The sequence below is a fragment of the Camelus bactrianus genome, chromosome 6, assembly GCF_048773025.1.
Source record: "Camelus bactrianus isolate YW-2024 breed Bactrian camel chromosome 6, ASM4877302v1, whole genome shotgun sequence".
Taxonomy (NCBI): domain Eukaryota; kingdom Metazoa; phylum Chordata; class Mammalia; order Artiodactyla; family Camelidae; genus Camelus; species Camelus bactrianus.
In genome coordinates this window covers 31,872,734-31,878,733 of record NC_133544.1, presented here as the reverse complement: position 1 = coordinate 31,878,733, position 6,000 = coordinate 31,872,734, and positions in this window count along the sequence as shown.

Sequence of the window (6,000 nt, the reverse complement as noted above, 5' to 3'; positions counted from 1 at the left end):
TGCAATAATAAAAGGTGCATAAAATGTTAGTGCTGCTTCCTGCTCAGTGTCCCTTCCCCAGCATGAAGTGTTATTGAGATACATTTCATTCAGATAAGTTGGCAATTTTATCAGAGTTAGAAGGCACTGACAATTATTCCTCAAGCTGCAGCAGCCAATGTAAAAAGTCTCCAAGTCCTAATTCCCTTTGGCCCTAAGGACATATCTTACAGAAGGAGCAGCTTTGGTGGCCCTGGAGAGTTTGGTCACCAGGTTACATTATTTTGATTGTAAGGAAAGCCCATATTCCTGCTTCAGAACTTAGAAGGTAGGGGTCAGTAGATAGGGAGATAAGTGATTAATAAATGTGATAAAATGGGATTTCTATGTTAAATCTAAACTGCATGGGTTTTTAGATCAGGTTTATATAAGAACATTCTTGAATTCTTTCCAACTACCAGTGAGATCAGAGTGTCCATGGAAAGCTACCATGCACAGACACTGGAAAAACAGCCATTCCTAATTTCTGCCATGTGACCCCGGTATGACCTTGCTGATGTGTTTGATTTTCAGTCCTTTGGTGTAAGTGAAACCTCTTTACAAGGTTACCATGTAGAGCAGTACTTGTCAACTGTTTGATTTTGCAAAAAGCAAGAGCCTTTCTGAGGTTGTTGCAAATTCTCAAGAGATTTAAGTCTAGCCTGGTGCACCCCTCCCACCAAGTGTATGACATCAAGAGAAACGGTTGTGAAATTAAACAATGATGGGCTGATGCAACTCTAGAAAGGTTGAAAATTCTTAAAATAATAAGGTCATAAAGCTACAGAGTAAAGGAAGAAGTGACTTGACTGTATGATGACTAACATGACAATCTCAGCACTTCATTTGGTGGTTGTTGCCAAAGGAGGAGGGAGGAGGAAGACAAGACGGAGATGAGGGGTGGAGGGAGAGCTGCCTCAGTTGTGACAGCTCTCCTAGACCATAAATTAGGCTAATTATTAGTATCAGCTGTTACTTATTATTTAATTCAGTAGCGCTGCTCTGTAATTCTACTTTTACGTTGGCAAACCACTTTGTAATGGAGCTGTATGAAAGATTCTATATAAAATTAAGTTTACTATTCTTGTTATTATAGTTTAGGGGTCACCCGACCAAGCTGGTATGATCATGAATTAAGAAGATGAGCTGCTAAGGAAGAGGCTGAGAGAGAGCTGATGTTTATTTCAAGCAAGTTGTCCATAATCCCAGCCACCAGGAACAGGGGGCCAGTGGATAAAGGTTAAATAGGATGAAATCCTCAATAAACCCAAAGGTGTGGGTTCCAGTTCTGATTTGTTATCCTTCTGACCTTTTAGAATGGAGATGAAATGAAAATGTTTGTCTGGCTCTACCTGCCCAGGATGAAATAGAGACGAACATGACTCTAGGAGAGAAATAATGCGTTCTCTTAAGAAACGCATTAACTAAATGTCAGGTGATATAACCCTTGAAGGTCTTCTAGTGACAACAATTCCATTTGGAAGCTATTTATTTTGGAAACAGAGGACAGAAAACCCTGGAGTTTCAGATTAATACTCCCTCAGTACACCCGTGTTAGAACACTTTCAGAACTATACGCAAAATAATTCCACGAGAGGGTTAGGAAAATGTCTGCATGTCTGGGTAGTGACTCTTCCTTATAGCATCAAGTTTCTCTTTGACTATTTTATGTAAAGAATTATGAAAAAATATAATAATGCTTTAAAAAACTTTATAAGGAAATTTCTGAACAAATAAAAATAATATGTAGAAACACAAGAAAGCAGAATTGCATGAGCAAAATTCAAACATTCAGTATCTATCTAGTGAGCACCAGCTCCCTTATCTGCTAGGCACTGCAGTCTTTAAAGGCGAGTCTCAGCAGCCTAGGGCAAGAGGTCCACGGATGGCTTTGGAAATAATTTATGGTGTTTCAGTATCAAGCTGTGGAGTTCATCCCAGCCTTTCCCAGACTTCTGAAACCTTATCCCCACTTCCACTCTTACTGAATTTCTGGCAGCTAAAAGATCATCCCTCTGGGGTCCCCCAAGGCTCACTCCAATAGGTTGGTCGAGTTTCTTGCACTTTCCTTAGAGCTTGGCTCACTTCCCAACTTGGTTCACTGGATGTCAGTGAAAGAAACCCTTGGCAATTACTTCTAAATTTACTGATCCCAACTTTGGAAAGTGTTTCTAAGAGACAAGGACAGCCAATGTCACAAATTTCTCATCTAGAGGCTCCATTTGCATCTGGAAAAGTGGAAGTTATCTAGCTGGCTGGCCTGCTCACCTGTACCACAAGGCATGGATAATAATGGGCGCGCCTGGCAACACAGGATGGCTCAGTCCACGGTTGATACCCACTGAGCCTACAATCCCCAGGCATGGTAGGAAGAGGCGGTACAATCCTAGCCTTTGATAGATTTGTAATCTAAACTTACCTTTTTTACATTTAAAAGAGGAACTTAAAAATATTCACGTCAATTCCACTTCCTAAATATTTATTGCCATTAAGTCAGACCATTAAACACTGTCTTTATGAAACTCCATTTCTCTTTGCGCTCACTAATGAAATGTTCCCAGTAATAGGCCTTTTCTCTTTCTTCAATGTTCTTCCATGGCTTTTCCTTTTAAACTAAACTAAGGAAATATTATCATAACTTAAATCTTTCCCTATTCAGCTAGAAATGAGCATTTAACTTAAAACTAATTGCAGGCCAACCTTTAAAGGGCCATTAATTTGTAATGGTACCAGACGAGCAAGGTGACTAGATGGCTGAAACTGGGCAGAACAGGCCTAATTTTTTTGTTTCTTATCCTGTCTGACATTTGTCCTTCAAAAGCACATTTAATTACTGAATGAGGTAACTTGGTAGAATTTCAGCATAGTGCCTGCCACGTGGGAGCCTCTCAATAACTCTTCTCTGCCTTATTTCCCTCTCCTTTCTACTTTCTTTGCTCTCAGCCATAACCCAAGCCTTCCAACCCATTATGAAAATAACGGCTTGAAGTCCTTCAACTTTTCTCGAACTAAGCCTGTCTCTTTGGTATTCCTTTCCTGCTCTGACTGCCCTGATACTCTTCATGCCATCCTCTCCTGGCTCCTGTGCAGCCCTGCTCCTCCAGTAACCCCTTCTCTAGTGTGTATCTTCCTAACTTTCATCAACTAAAACATTCTAACCTTAAAACCCAGCAAAGCTTTTGTTTCTTAAGTTACTGCCTGTTTTCTCCCATGTAGCCAACCTACTTGAAAGAGTAGTGTACACTTCCGCCTTTCCGTTCCTCATCTCAGATCTGCTCCTTGCCTATTGCAACTACTTCTGCAGCTACCAAAACTGCTTTCCCAGACGTCAGTAATGATTTCTTCTTGTTTGTCTTCCACCGGTTCATGGCATGTGGTAGGGTTATCCGCTCTCTTCATTAAATTCTTCTGACTGCCTTTATCTTTATCATTTCCCATGTCAGTGTCCTAAGTGCTGGTGTCAAGTGTCCATTCTCAGTTGCTTCTGTCTTGCTCTTAATCAGTGCTTCTTAATCTGGACGCGCGTAAGAATTACCTGGGGAGCTCTTTAAAAATGCAAACCCAGATTACGTCCAATTAAATATAACGAAATCCATACCAATTAAATTTGATTTCCGATATCACCCAGATATCAGATTTGATTGATCTGGGGTTGGACGGTGACATCTATTTTAAAAATGCTCCTCTGGTGATTCTCAAGTACAGCCAGGACTGAGAACCATCGCTCTAGAATATCGATTTTTATCTTTACTTCTTAAATTCTCCTGATACTTAGACCCCAATTTCCAACTCTTTGCTGAGCATCTCACCCCGAATGTTCCACAGCACTTCACTTTCAAGGTGATCCAAATCAAACTTCTGTTCCCCATTTGAAGAACCTCTTCTGCTATGTTTATAGGGTTACTAGTCTCCCATTCTCCCAAGCGGGAGACCTAGAAGTCACCCTCGAAACTTTCTTTCACTTTGCCCCTCAATTCATTTATTTGCCATGCCTTATAGATTTTAATACTGAACAATTTCAAATCCTTTTCCCTAACACCATCCTATGCCCCATTTTAGGACCTTATTGCAGTAACTTCTTACCTGGCCACTTTGCCTTCAGTCTCTTTCTTCTTCATTCCATCCTTCACATCCTAGTAGAAAGATCTTCCTGGAATGTGGTTCTGATTGTATCTACTCAATAACCATCCCTAGGGTTGGGGAGTGGGAGGGAACTCATCACTGGATTACCTTTACCCAGGAATAACACTCAAATTCTTTAGTGGGGTGAAGGCCTCATAATCTGGCCCCAGTTCTCTAAAACCACTCTCCTCTATCCTAGATTCCCATCCCATGAGGTTCCCCAGAATGCAGTCCTGGTTCCTGAATCATGGCATGTGTTCCTTTTTGCCTTTGCTTATACTATTCTCTGTCTAGGACTGGATTCAACTCGGATGGCTCAAACAGAGGGAGGATTTACAGAGATACAATCAAGGTAAAGGGAAGCTACAAGAGTGGTTGAGACGTCCACAGAGTAGCAGAGTGGGAAGCTCCTAGGCTTAAAGGGCTAAGAGGGTGAAACAGGTACCACACCTCAGTGAGATCTGCAGTGGGGGGAAGGAGGGCCATCAGTAGGAGCTGTAGGCAGGGAGGGTTACAGCCACTGCCAAACCACAGTGCTGAAGCAGAGAGGGGACAGTGAGTGATCACCTCAAGCTCTCCTCCTGGCCACCAAATCTCTGGCAAGTGTCTTTAATGGGCCAAACTCAACTAGAAGCCAGCCAACCACCAAGAGTGGTCAGATGATGCAGTCTATTGATTACAAAGCAGAGCAGGGAGAGGTAGAGAATAAATGGTGGTGTGAGGGATGGGAAAATTAAATGGAGAATAACCATGTAATCCCCACCTATATCTAGTCAAATACCTTGCATCTTTTAGCTCACAGTTCAAATGTCACCTGTTTTGTGAAGTCTTCCCTCATTTTCCTACCGCAAGATCCACGTATTTCATTCCTCTGGCCTCCCTTAGCTGTGATTATGTCTACGTTATTGCAGCTGTCAGTCTGACTTACGATACAATTATTTATGTATCTGCATCCATCTCTTGCATCATATTTTGTGCTGCTGGAGGAAAGGGATAGTACTTCATTTGGTACAAAGCCTTGCAGATAACAGGCACTCAATAACTTGGTTAAATTTAATTGTATTTTCATGTTATCTCCTCAGCCTCTGTCAGGGAGATTCATATATACTTATAAACCATAGTCCTCAAATTTTTTCCACTTTTCACAAGAGTTTCTTTTTTGGTACTACTTCTCTTCTTTCTTGATTTTCTCCTTCTTACCTGTATCTCTGAGGTTAGATACTTAGACTGCAGTTCACCAACAAACTTGTTGGGGATACTGCATCACTGTTGCTGGCAAGGGTCTAAAAACCTCTAGCTTTATTTCATGTCCTAAGTGGCACACATAAAACTTTTTTCTTTAATTTACACATGCATCAAACTTGAAAATGAAGTCATAGAATGCAATTTTTTATTCTTCATTGGACTTTAAACACTTCTGAATAGAAGTTATACTTGGCTTAACCTGTTTTGCATATAGAAAAGACTGTGCTGCCTTTATTCTTTATAAATACCAACAGTGAGTACAGCTAACATAGTTTTACTATGCAAACACTAGTCTACACTGATGGTTTTGGTGCATATTGAGATTTTCATATGAAAAGTAGTATTTTTAGACCCAATAAAAATATTTTCATTTGTGGCACTGATGATGGAAGTAATGGCAAAAATTGTGATTTCCACAGAAGTTCAGAGTTTTCACATCAAATATTGAATTTTTCGCCTTAAGAAGTTTGACTTTGGCATTTTTTTTATATCTTCCTTTTCTTTGCTTAACATGTTCATTTCTCCTTCTCCTTTCTTAAACATGTGGGGCACCGTTACAGTAGCTGTTTGTAGCAGCTCTTTTAATATCTTTGCCTACTAATTTTATCACCTGTG